The sequence below is a fragment of the Cebus imitator genome, unplaced genomic scaffold (genome assembly GCF_001604975.1).
Source record: "Cebus imitator isolate Cc_AM_T3 unplaced genomic scaffold, Cebus_imitator-1.0 Scaffold970, whole genome shotgun sequence".
Taxonomy (NCBI): Eukaryota; Metazoa; Chordata; class Mammalia; order Primates; family Cebidae; genus Cebus; species Cebus imitator.
The window spans coordinates 99,704-117,888 of NW_016108285.1; the positions used below are offsets into that span (position 1 = coordinate 99,704).

Genomic DNA, 18,185 nt, shown 5'->3' on the forward strand with positions numbered 1-18,185 from the left:
CCAGGAAACAGAGGGGCTTGTCTCATACAAACCTTTGTACCACAAGGTTTGAATCCTCAGCTGCTCTGGTTACAGAGCCTCAAAAACTGCAAAGGTAACTGGAAGACAACTGGCACCTCCTCTTCTGCCAGGCAGTGCCAAGGTATTTACATGTATCAATCTCTATTATTTCCCTCCATCATTATCCTTTCCTCCTGTAGGTGTTTTGTCAGTCTGTGTACTAAATTGTAATAAAGCTGACTTCTTATTTAATAAAAATAATAGGAAAACAGGGAACCTGTTTCCTATGAACAGGGTTGAGAATCCTTGGCATATCACAAGCCATCTTCCTTTTGTTAAATAAATTAATTGTTCCTGAAAGCCTGCCCTGTCTGAGCTTTATGTATGGATCTTCTCTTCCCCACTCCTCTGAGCCCAGCATGGTAGGTCCTGCTTTGCAGATCAGGGTTTTCCGGCATAGGGTGGACAAGGCCTGTCCAAGGTCACACAGCTAGACTTGGGGCAGTGATGGGGTTTGCATCTCGGTCCTCCTGACTCCACTGTCAAAGCTCTTCATTTTTATTTATTGAGACAAGAGTCTTGCTCTGTCACCCAGTCTGGAGTGCAGTGATGCGGTCTTGGTTCACTGCAGTCTCTGCCTCCCGGGTTCAAGTGATTGTCGTGCCTCGGCCACCTGAGTAGCTGGGATTACAGGAACGTGCCACCAAGCCCAGCTAATTTATTTATTTATTTATTTATTTATTAGTGGAGATTGGGTTTTGCCACATTGGCCAGGCTGGTCTTGAACTTGCCCAGAGTCTGGGCAAGGACACTACACTGGGGGTGAGCTTTTCTCAGGCCATGCTGCATGGCTCATGGCTCTCCACGCCTTCTCTGCTGCTTCCCTGTTTGAGTTCAGTCTTGGGGCACAGAGTGTGACTGGCATAAGGAGCAGGAAGGGGCCCACCCCACCTGAAGGTGAGGAGGTTCCCAGGAAGGTGCCTGGCTGCAGCATGGAGAGACTGGTGGTCACTGGGCCTGGCACTCAGCACTCTGTGGAGCCTGCAAGGATGGCTGGAAGGAGTTGGTTTGCAGAACAAATGGGGCCTTGTCGTGGCAGCGGGAGGGGACCTTCCCCGGACCTGGTCCTCGATCTGGCAGAGATGAACGTCTCAGGCTGTGCAGCACGTGGCTGTGGGTCTGGCGGAGATGAACACCTTGGGCCGGGCAGCAGCTGCATCAACACTATGCTTCCTGATGGTAACACCTGCCACAGTGGCTTGGAGGAGATGCCCACATCAGGCCCTGGGCTGTAAGTCAGTGGGCCAGTGTTTGCCCGAGACAGGACTCCTGGGAGGGGCTGCCGTTGTCCCTCCTGCCTCAGCTGCTCTTAGCTCCCTGCTGTGCCATCAGGTGCTCTCTGGACAGATGCTTCCAGAACAGGCTCTTCCACAAAAAAGGTGTAGGCTCCAGGGCCTGCAGCACAGAAGAGGAAGCTTTTGGACACGTAGGCAGGGTCACTCTGCACAAATCTCTTGGACGAAAACCCTCATTAGAAACTGCATCGGCCGGGCGCGGTGGCTCAAGCCTGTAATCCCAGCACTTTGGGAAGCCGAGGTGGGTGGATCACAAGGTCAAGAGATCGAGACCATCCTGGTCAACACGGTGAAACCCCGTCTCTACTAAAAATACAAAAAATTAGCTGGGCATGGTGGCGCGTGCCTGTAATCCCAGCTACTCAGGAGGCTGAGGCAGGAGAATTGCCTGAACCCAGGAGGCGGAGGTTGCGGTGAGCCGAGATCGCGCCATTGCACTCCAGCCTGGGTAACAAGAGCGAAACTCCGTCCCAAAAAAAAAAAAAAAAAAAAAGAAACTGCATCAGCATTCCTTGGGGACCTGAGCATTCCTGGGAAGGCCTCGTCTCTATCTCCCACCCCAGCTACACCTGCCTTTCTGCCTCTGTCCACCTAATGTGGAGTAGCGAGCCTCCTCCAAGTTCAGTCAGAGGTCAGAAGCCAGTGTCCCCTGGCCAGGTCAGAGTCCTTGATTTTGGAGCATTGAGAGATTAAGTGGCAAAGATGAGCAACCTACAGCTGCTCTGGTTGTTGTAGGAATAAATGGCTCTTCAGTCAGGTACTGAAGCACTGCTGAGAGAACATCTGACCTATGTCCCCACCTTGTGAAAATGGGCACTCCTTCTGTGGATGGCTGGGCTGTTCCTGCTCATCCGAAGTGTTCCCCAGTTTCCTCAGCAGGGAGGTCCAGCCCTGGTCACAGACTGCACATAAAAGTTGCATATTTAGAGCAGAATTCATCAAAAGCTTAAAACAACAGTGTGAATTTTAGGGTAAGAGCTCTCTCACTTGTGTGTGAAATGTGTAGTATCAGAATTCAGTGGTTTTCAGTTTAAACTAAAATAAACAGAGTAGTGCATGTGATGGTGCCAAAAGTATATACGATAGAATTTTCCTTCACAAGAAACCTGGCCACAAGAGGTAAACATACAATGCCCAGGAAATACCTTCCACTGTCCTTCTTACATTACAGAACAAACATCTCTGTCCCCAGCCTTCAGCACCAGCTCTGACAGAGGCAATGACTAGGTAAACATGGCACTCAGCCCAAGAAGGTAGATTCATTCTGAAATGTAAGACAGCTACAATTTCCTAATTCTAGGACCAAAAGAGTAGTGTTTTACTGAAAGTCTATGATCAGTGTCTCCAAGAGCAGTCCCAAAAAGGAAGCAACTCTTGTTTCCATGACTAAGAGGAAGACAGAGGTGTGAGGAGAGGCTCTTGCCCAGCAGCAGGGGAGGGGCAGGACTGGGGTGGGACTGAGTGTGCTTGTGTGAAATAAATGTGCACACTCCTCTGCTGTGATTATTCTTCTTTTGGGACAGAATGGTGTTCTTACAGGAGGCCAGTGAAGGCAGAATTTGGATTAGGCCAACCTCACGCAAAACCCTTCTACATCTTCATATTGAATTATGTTAAACATAAATCTCTGGCCAGGCGCAGTGGCTCACACCTGTAATCCCAGCACTTTGGGAGGCTGAGGCAGACGGATCATGAGGTCAAGAGATCGATACCATCCTGGCCAACATGGTGAAACCCCATCTCTACTAAAAATACAAAAATTAGCTGGGCATGATGGCATGTGTCTGGTAATCCCAGCTACTCGAGAGGCTGAGGCAGGAGAATCGCTTGAACCTGGTAGGCGGAGGTTGCAGTGAGCCTAGATCACGCCCCTACACTTTAGCCTGGGTGACAAGAGTGAAACTTTGTCAAAACAAAAACAAAACAAAAACCACTGCTGGGCGCAGTGGCTCATGCCTGTAATCTCAGCACTTTGGGAGGCCGAGGCAGGTGGATCATGAAGTCAGTAGCTTGAGACCAGCCTGGCCAACATAGTGAAACCCTATCTCTACTAAAAATACAAAATAATTATCTGGGCGTGGTGGTAGGTGCCCGTAATCCCAGCTACTTGTGAGGCTGAGGCAGGAGAATTGCTTGAACCTGGGAGTCAGAGGTTGCAGTGAGCCGAGATCACGCCACTGCACTTCAGCCCCCACAACAGTATGAGACTCTATCTCAAAAAGCGAACAAACAAAAACCATAAACTTCCAAATACCTACAGGGATACAGGCACAGAGCCTTTTTTTTCCTTTTCTTTTTTTTTTTTTTTTTTTTTTTNTTAAAGTCTTCTCTATTGCCCAGGCTGGAGTGCAGTGGCACGATCTCAGCTCACTGCAACTTCTGCCTCCTGGGTTCAAGCAGTTCTCCTGCCTCAGCCTCCTGAGTAGCTAGGATTACAGGTGTGTGCCACCACGTCCTGCTAATATTTGTATTCTCAGTAGCGACAGGGTTTCACCATGTTTACCAGGCTGGTCTCGAACTCCTGACCTCATGATCTACTCATCTCAGCCTCCCAAAGTGCTGGAATTACAGGTGTGAGCCACCACGCCCAACCAAGTCTTCTTAAGCAAGCAGAAGAAACATCCTTGTTCTCTATGAAGATCCACACAGAAAACAGTCTTGGAGGAATTACTCAAGTAAAAAGAGAAATGAACCCAGAAGAAGCTGTGAGAGATCATGGGAAATAAAGAAATGAAACCACTGGAACCCCCAATGAGCCAGCATGAGAGTTCCAGACATGGTCACTATGGTTTAGGCAGGGCAGCTGGAAATGGAGCCAAGCAGAGGGTGCAAAGAGCATGCCTGTGATGGGGGAGGCGTAAGTGGTGATGGGGTTTTGTGAACATGAGTGTGAGCTGGGGGATGTAATATTAGGAAAATTAGAATGAGTAACTTGTAAAACAGCAGGGGAAACCTGGATTTCTGTAATGAAGAACAAAAATGTAGAAAAATGAAACCAAAATGTAAAATAAATAATATGGAAGAATTGAGTTTCTGTAGAAAAGAGTGTGAGATATTTTTAAATGAGAAAATTGGCTAATGAAAAAAAAGAAAGTAATGAAAAAGAAAAAGAAAGATTAGAGAGAAATAACAAAGCCAGAATTGGTTATTACCAAGAAGGGCATTACATAATAGTAAGGGGTTCAATTCAACAAGCAAACAACTATTCTAAATATATGTGCACACAACACATGAGCACACAGATTCATAAAACAAGTTTTTAGACATCTACGATGAGACTGTGATAGCCATACAATAAGAGTGGGAGACTTTAACAGTCTGCTGGCAATATTAGACAGATCATTGAAGCAGAAAACAAAGATATTTGGAAGCCAAACTTGACACTTAACCAAATGGACTTATCAGACATCTACAGAACTCTCTACTAAAAACCAACAGAATGCACACACTTCTCATCTACACATTGCATATGCCCTAAAATCAACCACACAATTGACCATGAAACAATTCTCGGCAAATTAAAAAAAAAAAATCATACCAAGCATACTCTCAGAACACAGTGCAATAAAAACAGAAATCAATATCACGAAGATTGCTAAAACCATACAATTAAATGGAAATTAAACAATCTGCTCTTGAATGACTTCTGGGTATACAAAAAAATTAAGATGGCTATCAAGCAATTCTTTGAAATTACTGAGAACAAAGACACAACATACTAGACTCTTTGGGACACAGCCAAAGCAGTGTTAAGAAGAAAGTAGATCGTGCTAAAACCCCATATTCAAAAAATTAGAGAGATCTCAATTTAACAACCCAGCATTACATCTTGAGGAACTAGAAAACCAAGAGAAAACTGACCCCAAAGATAGCAGAAGAAAAGTAATAACCAAAATCAGAGGTGAATTGAATAAAATTAAGATGAAGAAAAACTATACAAAAGATCAATGAAACCAGAACTTGGTTCGTTCAGAGACTAAATAACACAGATAGACCACTAGTTAGGCACATAAAGAAGAAAGGAGAGAATATCCAAAGAAACACAAGCAAAAATGACAAAGAGGACTTTGTCACTGACTGCACCAAAATATGAAATTCATCAGAGACTATTATGAACACTTCTATGCACACAAGCTAGAAAACCTACAAGAAATGTATAAATTCCTGGAAGCCTACAACCTACCAAGACTGAATCAGAAGAAAATTCAAACTCTGAACAAACCAATAATAAGTGCAAAAACTGAATCAGTAATAAAAAGCCTACCAACCAGAAAAAGCCCAGGACCAGGCGGATTCATAGCCGAATTCCACTAGACATATAAAGAAGACCAGGTACCATTTCTACTGAAACTGTTCCAAAAACTGAGGGGGAGAGACTCTTCCCCAACTTATTCTATGAGGCTACCAACATTCCGATTCCAAAACCTGGCAAAGGCACAACGACGACAAAAAATGAAACCTCAGGCCAATATGCTTGATGAACATAGATGCAAAAATCCTCAACAAAATACCAGCAGACCAAATCCAACAGGACACCAAAAAGCTAATCCATCATGATTGAGTAGGCTTTATCCCTGGGATGTAAGATTGCTTCAACATACAAAATCAATAAATGTGATTCATCACGTAAACAGAAGTAAAAACAAAAACCACATAATCATCTTAATAGAGGTAGAAAAAGCTTTTGATAATATTCAGCATTTTGTCAAGAGCTTTTGATAAAATTGAGCATCGCTTCATATTAAAAACCCTCAACCAACTAGGCATTGAAGAAACATACCTCAAAATAGTGAGCTAAGTATGGCAAACCCACAGCCAGCATCATACTGAACGGGCAAAAGTTGGAAACACTCCCCTTGAGAGCTTAAACAAGACAAGGATGCAAACTTACCACTCTTATTCATTCAACATAGTACTAAAAGTGGTAGCACGAGCTATCAGGCAAGTGAAAAAAATAAAAGGCATCCAAATACAAAGAGAGGAATTCAGACTATCTCTGTTTGTAGATGACATGACTTTTTACCTAGAAACTCTATAGCTTTGGCCCAAAAGCTCTTAGATCTGAAAAACAAATTCAGCATAATTTCTGGATACAAACAACATTTATATATGAAAATCAATAGCATTTCTATACACCAATAATTTTCAAGCTGAGTGCCGAATCAATAATGCAATTTCATTCACAATAGCCACAAAAAAAATAAAATACCTAGAAATACAGCTAATAAGGGAGGTGAAAGAACTCTGCAATGAGAACTGCAAAACACTGCTGAAAGAAATCAGAGATGACACAAACAAATGGGAAAACAATCCATGTTCATGGATAAGAAGAATCAGTATTGTTCAAATGGTCATACTACCCAATGCAATTTACAGATTCAATGCTATTCTTATCAAACTGCCAATGATATTCTTCACAGAATTAAAAAAAAAAACTAGTCTAAAATTCATATGAAACCAAAAAGGAGTCTGAATAGCCAAAGCAATCCCAAGCAAAAAGAACAAAGCTTGAGGCATCACATTATCCAATTTCAAACTATACTACAGGGTTACAGTAATCAAAACAGCATGGTACTGGTACAAAAATAGACACATGGACCAATGGAACAGAATAGAGAGTCCAGAAATAAAGCTGCACACCCACAACCATCTGATCTTTGACATCGACAAAATCAAGGAATGGAGAAAGGACTCCCTATTCAATAAATGGTGCTGGGATTACTGGCTAGCCATATGTAGAAGATAGAAAGTTGACCCCCTTCCTTACGCCATATACAAAAATCAACTCAAGATAGATTACTTAAATGTAATACCTAAAACTTTAAAAACTCTGGAAGAAAACCGAGAAGTACCATTCTAGACATAGGCCCTGGCAAAGAGCTTATGACTGCCAAAAGCAATTGCAACAAAAACAAAAATTGACAAGTGGGTCTAATTAAATGAAAGAGCTTCTGCACAGCAAAAGAAACTATCAACAGAGTAAATAGACAACCCATAGAATGGGAGAAAACATTTGCAATCTATGCATCTGAAAAAGGTCTAATCTTCAGAATCTATAAGGAACTTAAATTAACAAGCAAAAATAAAGAACTTCATTTAAAAATGGGCAAAGGACAAGAACAGATACTTAAAAAAAAAAAAAGGCATATATGCAGCCAATAAGCATATTGGCCCAGCTATTTAAAAAAATTTTGTAGGCTAGGTGAGGTGGCTCATGCCTGTAATCCCAGCACTTTGGGAGGCTGAGGCAGGTTGATCACCTGAGGTCAGGAGTGAGACCAGCCTGGCCAACATAGTGAAATCCCATCTCTACTAAAAAAATACAAAATTATCCAGGCGTGGTGATGTGCACCTGTAATCCCAGCTACTCAGGAGGCTGAGGCAGGAGAATTGCTTGAACACGGAAGGCGGAAGTTGCAGTGAGTCAAGATTACGCCACTGCACTCTAGCCTGGGTGACAGAGTGAGACTCTGTGTCAAAAATAAAAATAAGAAGAAAAAGAAGAAGAAATTATGGTTATTTCTATTGGCCCAAAATTTAGCATGAATTTATTTCTTTGAAAACTATGTTATGTCTTCTAATGTTCTTTCATTCAGTTCTCAATATTCAGCATAACTGTCTGGCTCTAAATTCTGGTGGCATGTCTTTAGTAAAGTATGAACTACCCTGTGTTTCATGTTTCCCATCCACACATAATGTACTGGTTGTGTCTCAAGGACATATACAAATAAGCATTGCATCAAAAGTTATGGGTAGTAGGCCAAGTGTAATGATTCACACCTGTAATCCCAGCACTTTGAGAGGCCGAGGTGGACAGGCAACTCAAGTTCAGCAGTTCGAGAACAGCCTGGGAAACATAGTGAGACCCTGTCTCTATTAAAAATACAAAAATTAACCGTGCATGGTGGTGGGTGCCTGTAGTCCCAGCTACTCGGGAGGCTGAGACACAAAAATCTCTTGAGCCAGGAGGTGGAGGTTGCAGTGAGCTGAGATCACGCCACTGCCCTCCAGCCTGAGTGGGCAACAGAGCAAGACTGTGTCTCAAAAACAAACAAAACAAACAAACAAACAAAATCAAGTGTTAAAGTAGACAATTTAAAAGTGATTTTAGTCTTTAAGTAAAAGAAATTTAAAAACTGTAAACAAAAAATTATGAGTGATAAATGCAAAAGATATAAAACATTTATTACCTATACATGGTAATAAATTCAAACAATATTTGTATACAGGCAATATTTACATATTTAAAATGGTTAGTATTTGCTAGGATCTTATAGTTCCCCCCTACCAAGAAAGCTCTTGTTGAAATTTTTTATTTTTGTTTTAGACAGAGTCTCACTCTGTCACCCAGGCTAGAGTGCAGTCAAGCGATCTCTTCCCTGGTTCAAGTGATTCTCCTGCCTCAGCCTCCCGAGTAGCTGGGACTACAGGCACCCACCACCGCGCCTGTCTTTTTTGTATTTTCAGTAGAGATGGCATTTCACCATGTTAGCCAGGATGGTCTTCATCTCCCAACTTCGTGATCTTTCCGCCTTGGACTCCCAAAGTGCTGGGATTACAGGGATGAGCCACCACGCCCGGCCAGTTTCTTGTTTTTGACATGTACCCTGGATGATGCTGATCAGTAACCAAGGTGGATGTCTCTAGAGCCCCCTCCAGAGGTGACTTTTGAAGAAAGTCTTTGCCATTGTTGTCTCATCTAACATGTGGGTGAATGACTGGGCCTTTGAATACACTGACCAGATGGTTTGGTGTCACAAAACCTTCATCACTAACTTTATACAAATCTACTTTCACATGTAATATAATTGTGTAATTCTTTCTGTGATACCTGCTTTTATTTCTATGAAAATCTAGACAACAGACAGAACATCTAATTAGACTCACTGAATGCTCATGAGTTTGGGTCATGTATTTGGCTTTTGAAATTTCTCTTTTTAATTTTCACTTACAGGAATAGGGTGAGAGGAGCATAATTTCCTTTAGAACCTAATTTTAGACCTCCTAAGTTCAAGGCTTATCATTACCCAGTTTTTCAGGGATCAGTAATGATACAGTGCTTACATTACATAATATTCCCATATTGGAGGTAAAACATATGCTCCTTTCCTTGATGTTGTTCTATGTGGAGAGTATTTTACAAACATGTTAGTTTGATGAATAAAATATCTGTATCCCTATTCAAATTTTGCAAGAAGTTATTTGCAAATGGCTTCCAGTAATTTAAAGTAACTTAATATACTGTAAGCAAAAGCCCCCTTCTCCATTTGTCTTTCTTTTTTTTTAATTTTACTTTAGGCACGTACTATATCTGGCATTTCTCCCCATGTTATCCCTCCCCATCCTCCCCATCCCCCACTGTCTCTCCTGTACGCCCTGCCAACTGCCCACACTGTGTGATGCTCCTCTCCCTGAGTCCACGTGTTCTTACTGTTCAACACCCACCTATGAGTGAGAACATGTGGTGTTTGGCTTTCTGTTCTTGTATTAGTTTACTGGGAATGATGGTTTCCAGATTGATCCAAGTCCCTACAAAGGACAGGGACTCATCATTTTTTATGGCTGCATAATATTCCATGGTGTATATGTACCACATTTTCTTTGTCCAGTCTATCATTGATGGGCATTTGGGTTGGCTCCAGGTCTTTGCTATTGTACACAGGGCTGCAATGAACATACATGTGCATATGTCTTTATAGTAGAATGATTTATAGTTATTTGGGTATATACCCAGTAATGGGATTGCAGGGTCAAATGGAATTTCTATTTCTAGATCCTTGAGGAAGTGCCACACTGTCTTCCACAATGGTTGTACTAATTTACACTCCCACAAACAGTGTAAAAGTGTTCCTATTTCTCCACATCCTCTCCAGCATCTGTTGTCTCTAGATTTTTTAATGATCACCATTCTAACTGGTATGAGATGGTATCTCAATGTGTTTTTGATTTGCATTTCTCTAATGACCAGTGATGATGAGCATTTTTTAATATGTTTGTTGTCCTCATATATGTCTTCTTTTGAAAAGTGTCTGTTCATATCCTTTGCCCACGTTTGAATGGGGTTGTTTGTTTTTTTCTTGTATATCTGTTTTAGTTCTTTTTAGATTCTGGATATTAGCCCTTTTTCAGATGGGTAGTTTGCAAAAATTTTTTCCCATTCTGTTGGTTGCCGGTTCACTCTAATGACAGTTTATTTTCTGTACAGAAGCTCTGAATTTTAGTTAGATCCCATTTGTCTATCTTGGCTTTTATTGCCATTGCTTTTGGTGTTTTATTTATGAAGTCCTTGCCTATGCCTATGTCCTGGATGCTTTTCTCTATGTTTTCTTTTAGTGTTTTTATGGTGTTAGGTTTTATGTTTAAATCTTTAATCCATCTGGAGTTAATTTTAGTGTAAGGTTACAGGTAGGGGTCCAGTTTCTGCTTTCTGCACATTGCTGGCCAGTTTAAAAATATGGAACGCTTCACGAATTTGCCTGTCATCCTTGTGCAGGGGCCATGCTAATCTCTGTATTGTTACAATTTTTGTATATGTGCTGCCATAGTGAGCACCATTTGTCTTCTTAAGTGAGAGAATTATCACCCAGAGATTGCATTCGTGTGACTGTTGAAAACCTTTCCTACATCTCCAGAAAGACCAAGGGCTACTGATACATTTTATCCTTGGTCCAAGGGACCTCAGGGGATGCATTTGCCTTTCTAGTGTAACATAAATGTCAGGAAAGTGTGTCTGAATGGGTTGCAGGGAACAGTTCTCAGCTACTCCAACTTTCCTTACTTCCAGTCTGGGAAGATGGGAAGGGGCCTCCAACTTTCCTTACTTCCAGTCTGGGAAGATGGGAAGGGGCCAATCTTGCACAAGGTGCACGGAGATGCCCATGGCAACAGCAGAGGAGTGGTGCTTGAGAGACACAAAAGACTGCACAGCTTGGGTTTGGGTCCTGGTCCCATCACATACTGTGTGCTCCTGGGCAAGTTAGCTAACCTTTTGGTGCACACACTGATCTGTAAAATATGCATGATGGTGATACAGCATCAGCGTCCACAGGGGTGCTGTGTGGGAATGTGCATAAAGCTCAACGCTCAGTAGCAGTCGGCAGTCACTTTTCTTATTGCACCTGGAGCTGTAGACCCTCCTGTTTCCCAGTGGCCCATATAAGTGTTCAGCCATGGTGTTTTTACAATGTACAAATAAGTTGGATTTCTTTTTTTTGAGACAGGCTTTTACTCTGTTGCCCAGACTGGAATACAGTTGCACAATCACAGCTCACAAACTCCTGGACTCAAGCAATTGACATGGTCTACTCAGATTTCACCAGTTTCCACATAGGCTCATTTTTTGTGTGCATGTTTTTGTGCACAGTTCTAGAACATTGTATCGTATGCATGGAGTTTAGTATAGACACTACCACAATCAAGATACGGAACTGTACCCTCACCATCAGGAACGCCCTCTCCATGTTGTCTAGGGTTTTTTTTTTTTTTTTTTTTTTTTTCGGTGGAGTTTCACTCTTATTGCCTAGGCTGGAGTGCAAGGGTGAGATCTCGGCTCACTGCAACCTCCGCCTCCTGAATTCAAGCAATTCTCCTGCGTCAGCCTCCTGAGTAGCTGGGTTTACAGGCATGCGCTACCATGTCCAACTAACTTTGTATTTTTAGTAGAGATGGGGTTTCTCCATGTTGGTTAGGCTGGTCTCAAACTCCAGACCTCAGGTGATCCACCCGCCTCGGCCTCCCAAAGTGCTGGGATTACAGGAGTGAGCCACTGCACCCAGCCCTTGTCTAGGTTTTAATTTCCTCTTCACCTGTCTGACTTCTCCAGCAGGTGGTCAGCCTGCTCAGAGCAGGAGCCTACTAAGAGCAGGATTCTGCTCACTTCTGAACCTTCTAGTACACAAAGCAGGTGCTCAGAAAATAGGAGTTAAAGAATGAGGGACTGAATCCAGAAGTCTTTCCAGAATGACCTGCGCATGCCCACCCTGTGCTGTGGGGGCTTCCGGGAGAGTGACATGTGATTTCCTGCCCTGTGGTGGTGACTGAGGTCCTGGGCCTCTTGCAGCGAGGAGACTGCATTTCCCAGCCTGGGACTTCCAGCGGCAAACAGGTGGGACCAAAGTCCACGGTGCAAGACAAGCCATTTTCCACCTCTCATGTTTGGTTTTAGAAAACTCATTTTGGGCATCTTATATGGAACACAGTTGGGGTTCCTGAGATCTTCACTGCCGCCTCCCCATCCTGACTTCACTCAGAGCCGGACACCGGCCCCAGGAAAGTCCAAAGCCATTTCTGCCAGCACGGATAAAAAGCTAGTGAGGAAAAGACACTAGCTGAGGTGCTTCTCAAGCAATTTTGTGGGGTCTTTTTTTTTTCCTTTTTTTCTTTTTTTTGGTCCCCTTTATCCAAGGAGTCTTGACTTTTACTATGTATTGTTCAAACTGAAAAGAGACTTTGTACTTGATCTCAAATGTCATGAAGTAGTTGAAATAAGTTAGATTTCTAGTTAAATTAAGAGTTGCTTCAAGTTCTTTTTTCTTTTTTTCAAAAAAAAAAGAAAGAAAAAGAAAGAAAAAAATAAAAAAATAAAAATAAAAAGAATGAAGGAGAGGAAGAAAGAGGAAGAGGAAGAGGGAGAGAGAACAAAAGTGTTGCTTTATTGCCGAGGCTAGAATGCAGTCTAAAAATGGGTACTGAAAACCTCTTTTATACCAATAATTGTGCTTAATAATGGAGACAGGAAAAAATGAGGGAAGAAAATAACAAACAAGCAGCCAACCGATATTTCATTTAAACCTGTAGACAGATGTGATGTGGTGCTGATAAGAGTGTATATTTTGTGTATTTAAAGTGGAGAGTTCTATAAATGTTTATAAAGTTTACTTGTTCCGGATCTGAGTTCAAGTTCTGTATATCCTTGTTAATTTTCTGTCTCGTTGATTTGTCTAATATTGATGTTGAAGTCTCCCACTATTATTGTGTGGGAGTCTAAGTCTCTTTATAAGTCTTGTGTATCTGGGTGTTCCTGTATTGTGTGCGTATATACTTACGATCGTTACCTCTTCTTGTTGCATTGATCCTTTTACCGTTATGTAAGGTCCTTCTTTGCCTCTTTTGATCTTTGTTGCTTTAAAGTCTATTTTATCAGAGGAGAGAATTGCAACTCCTGCTTTTTATTTATTTATTTATTTTTGCTCTCCATTTGGTTGGTAAATCTTTCTCCATCCCTTTGTTTTGAGTCTTTGTGAATCCTTGCATGTGAGATGGGTCTGGATGCAGCATACCGATGGGTTTTGGCTGTGTCTTTTGATTGGGGGATGTAGTCGATATAAATTTAGGATTAATAATAATATATGTGAGTTTAATACTGCCATTTAATGTTAGCTGGCTGTTTTGCCCATTTGTTGGTGTAAATTCTTCATTATGTTGATGCTCTTTACTTTTTGGTGTATTTTTGGAAAGGCTGATAGTGGTTGCTCCTTTCTATGTGTAGCAGTTCTTTCAGAAGCTCTTGTAAAGCAGGCCTGGTGGTGATGAAATCTCTGAGTGCTTGCTTGTTCACAAAAGATTTTATTTTTCCACGGCTTATGAAGCTTAGTTTGGCTGGATATGAAATTCTGGGTTGAAATCTCTTTCCTTTAAGGATGTTGAATATTGGCCCCCACTCTCTTCTGGCTTGTAGGGTTTCTGCTGAGAGATCTGCTGTGAGTCTGATAGACTTCCTTTTACGGGTAACCTGACCTTTCTCTCTGGCTGCCCTCAGTATTTTCTCCTTCATTTCAACCCTGGTGAATCTGACGATTATGCGCCTTGAGAATGGTCTTCTTGAGGAATATCTTTGTGGTTTTCTCTGTATTACCTGGAGTTGAATATTGTCCTGCCTTGCTAGGTTGGGAAAGTTTTCCTGAATAATATCCTGAAGAATATTTTCCAGCTTGGATTCATTCTCTTCATCACATTCAGGTACACCTATCAAATGTAGAGTAGGTCTTTTCACATAGTCTCACATTTCTTGGAGATTTTGCTCGTTCCTTTTTATCCTTTTTTCTCTAATCTTGTCTTCTCATTTTATTTCATTAAATTGGTCTTCGACCTCTGATATCCTTTCTTCTGCTTGATCAATTCGGCTGTTAAAACTTGTGCATACTTTGCAAAGTTTTCGTGTTGTGTTTTTCAGCTCCATTAACTCACTTATATTCCTCTCTAAATTGTCTATTCTTGTTAGCATTTCATCAAACTTTTTCTCAAAGTTCTTAGTTTCTTTGCATTGGGTTAGAACAAGTTCTTTTAACTCACAGAAGTTTCTTATCATACCCCTTTTGAAGCCTGCTTCTGTTAATGGAACACACTCATTCTCCATCAGGCCTTGTTCTGTTGCTGATGAGGAACTGTGATCCCCTGTAGAGGGAGAGACGTTCTGATTTTGGGTATTCTCAGCCTTTTTAGGGTGGTTTCTTCCCTTCATTATAAATTTATCCATCTGTTGTCTTTGTAATTACTGCCTTTCTAATTAGGTTTCTGAGTGGACGTCCAACTTGTTGATTCCCAGCGCTGGAATCTGAGCAACCCACTGCGCCGGCCAAAACAGCAGTGTTAAGATTGATGGTGCTTTTCTGACTCTGCACCAAGAACCGCCGCACCAAGGCAGTGGCAAAACTGCCTTGCCAGCCACAATAGTCACGCTGGCAACCCGTGGGGCTTCTTCGCTGGGAATCTCCTGGTCCATGAGCAAGAAAAATTCGTCTGAAAGTGTGGCATCCTCTTGTTCTCTGAGCTTTCACTGGGAGCTACAATCCCAAGCTGCTAGTGATCAGCCATCTTGGATCTCTCTCTCTGTAGGGTCTTTTTACAGAATCAATCTGTGCTCACCATTTCCCAAGCAAATTGTTCAGACTGGAGAAGCCCCTTTCTTTTCACAACCATCTCCAGCTACACATTTTTAAGGTGTCTTTGGATTTTTATCCTGTCTGGGTACATAGAAGAGTTTAAAAAACAGACCCATTGGAGGAACATTGCTTTTTGAAGCTTTTGTTTTACTCTTGCTCATTTGTTTCTCCTTGTGTTTAACTGTTTGCAAACTTGTGCAGTTACTGGGAGAAGCTTTCTGAGCACAGAGAATGTAGGCGAGATTAATTTTGTTCCCCAAACAAATCTATTCCTGTGACAAAAAACAATTTAACTTAGGCTTATAAGTGTTTGGGCCTGGTGCGGTGGCTCACGCCTGTAATCCCAGCACTTTGGGACTCTGAGGCAGGCAGATCATGAGGTCAAGGAATGGAGACCATCCTGGCCAACATGGTGAAACCCCATCTCTACTAAAAATACAAAAATTAGCTGGGCATGGTGGTGTGCACCTGTAGTCTCAGCTACTTGGGAGTCTAAGGCAGGAGAATCGTTTGAACCCAGGAGACAGAGATTGCAGTGAGTGGAGATCGTACCACTGCACTCCAGCCTGGGTGACAGTGAGGCTCTCTCTAAAACAAAAAAAAGAAAAAACAGTGTTTGGTGAATAAAATTAATTCCATCAACTAAATAAAATGCATTTTGTCCAATACATATAGATGTTCTGTCAAGAAGACAAGTGAACTCAGTAGCAGAAGTATCTCTGTGGGTGAAATGCATAATAATGTAATTACTTTGCCAAGAAAATGCTAACTTGCTTTAATCATTCTGTTCACAGTATAATGTAAAGTGATTTAGCGGGTAAAATGAACCCACTTACAAATTGTTTTATGTTCATAATGTAGCCCTTTGGTGGGATGTGAATTGATAATAATAATTTTATGGGCAAATGATTTTTCAATTGAAATGTCTTTTCACAGACAAAATGGGAGTGTCACAAATGACTCCCAATAACCGCGTGGGGAGTCACAGGCAGAAAGGGCGATCGCCTGCAATCACCAAGCCTCAATCCAAAAGGCTCAAAACTCAAAAGGTGAATTATTTTAATCAAATTTGTAATTTCCTTCCCTCCCAACTGAGAAGTATTTGCATCTTGCCTTTACTGATGCAATAACAAAATTAAATCTAGCGACCAACCCACCCATCGCCAGCAGCCATGTTTTCTTCCTGTGCCTTACCTGACTAAGGCTGTGTTGTTTGTTAATAAGCACTTAAACCAGGGCGATATTTTCTGCTTTCTAACATGGACCCCATTATCTCTAGTGCAATGATTACTACACCCATGAAAATTAAATGAATCATTATAACATAGTGGCTTTTAATTTGAAAGCTACGATGAAGAAAAGAATGTTTCTACCTGGGCTAATGGTCATAATTCCTTTTTAGAAAAGTGCAATTGCTATCTGGTTATAACTTTGCTGTTCCAAAGTCGTATGTGCTTGGAAACAGCCCCTTCCATCATGAGTTTACCTTGGTAGGGAGAAGAACTGTGCCCACAAGCAGCCCTGTTTGTTCTCTGCATAAGCCTGGTCACAGGAGTGAAGGTCCCCGGGTGCTCCCCTTTGCCCCTGTCCTTCCCAGAAATGTTGGTGGCTTGGCCACTGCTTAATGGCCTTTTCTTCTCAAGCGAGGCAGCTTCATTGCTGTCTTTTGAGAGTTCTACATTCTTTCCAGTTTCCTTTTCTGGAGGCTACACCCACTGGAAATGAAGCAAATATCATTTACGGCTGTACTGAGAAGGGGGGGTCATGTCAGAGATGATGGTAGTTAGTCAAAGGTAGCAGATTGGCGAGGCCAGAGACAAAGTCACTAGAGCTGGGCTGGGAAGAAGCTGGCTTTGCTGCTCTTGTGAGAGCAGGCTCTCCTGGCTGTATGATCTGGAGCCATTCACTTTGTCATTCCAAGCCTGCCTTCCTGCATCTACAGAGTAGAAATAAAATAGTACCTACTAAAAAATAAAAAATAAAAAATAAATAAATAAATAAATAATAGTACCTACTTGGGCGGGTGTGGTGGCTCAAGTCTGTAACCCCAGCACTCTGGGAGGCTGAGGAGAGCAGATCACCTGAGGTCAGGAGTTTGAGACCAGCCTGGCTAACATGGCAAAACCCTGTCTCTACTAAAAATACAAAAATTAGCCGGGTGTGGGGGTGGGTGCTTGTAATTCCAGCTATTTAGGAGGCTGAAGCTGGAGAATTGCTTGAATCTAGGAGACAGAGGTTGCAGTGAGCCAAGATCATGCCACTGAATTCCAGCCTGGATAACAAGAGCAGAGTTTTATTTCAAAAAAAAAAAAAGCTTACTTGTAGATTATGGAGAAGATTGAATTAGACATACCCAGAAAGCACTCACACACAGTCGTACTCAGTAAGTGATGGCTGTTACTGTCACTGCAGTCACTACCACTCAGCCAGGCCCTGGGCATCATTTGATGGGGAAATAAGAAAAGATACATAAGGTGCAGCCCTCCTCTCGGGAAGCATGTGACCTAGATGGGGACTTATTGATATGGTGGGGTGAAAGATTCAGGTGTATTTGCTCTGTTCTGTTTTAGGTTAAATCTCAACTTCTTGTTTTGTGGACTCACTGAGGTTTCTGACTGCAGTCACAGCTCTCAAATTTCCTTCTCCTCCTTTTTCAAGGCAGTCAGAACCCCTCAGTGACAGTTACCCACTGCCTGCAGCACTGCTCATGCCCATGGGAAGAATACAGGGCATTGCTCAAGGTATCCAAGACCAGCCTGGCCAACACGGTGAAACCCTGTCTCTACTAAAAATACAAAAAATTAGCCAGGTGTGGTGACACGTGCTTGTAATTCCTGCTACCCAAGAGGCTGAGGCAGGAGAATCGCTTGAATCTGGGAGACAGGGGTTGCAGTGAGCTGAGACCGTGCCACTGCATGCTAGCCTGGGCAACAGAGAGAGACTCCATCTC

General features: G+C 42.2%; 1 non-coding gene across 1 annotated transcript; it reads right to left on the minus strand.

Moving 5' to 3' along the window:
* Positions 1-10,803: 10,803 nt before the first annotated feature.
* Positions 10,804-10,907, minus strand: LOC119469898. The gene has a single exon (XR_005198751.1). It is a non-coding gene; the product is annotated as a U6 spliceosomal RNA (small nuclear RNA).
* Between the last annotated feature and the right edge of the window lie 7,278 nt (positions 10,908-18,185).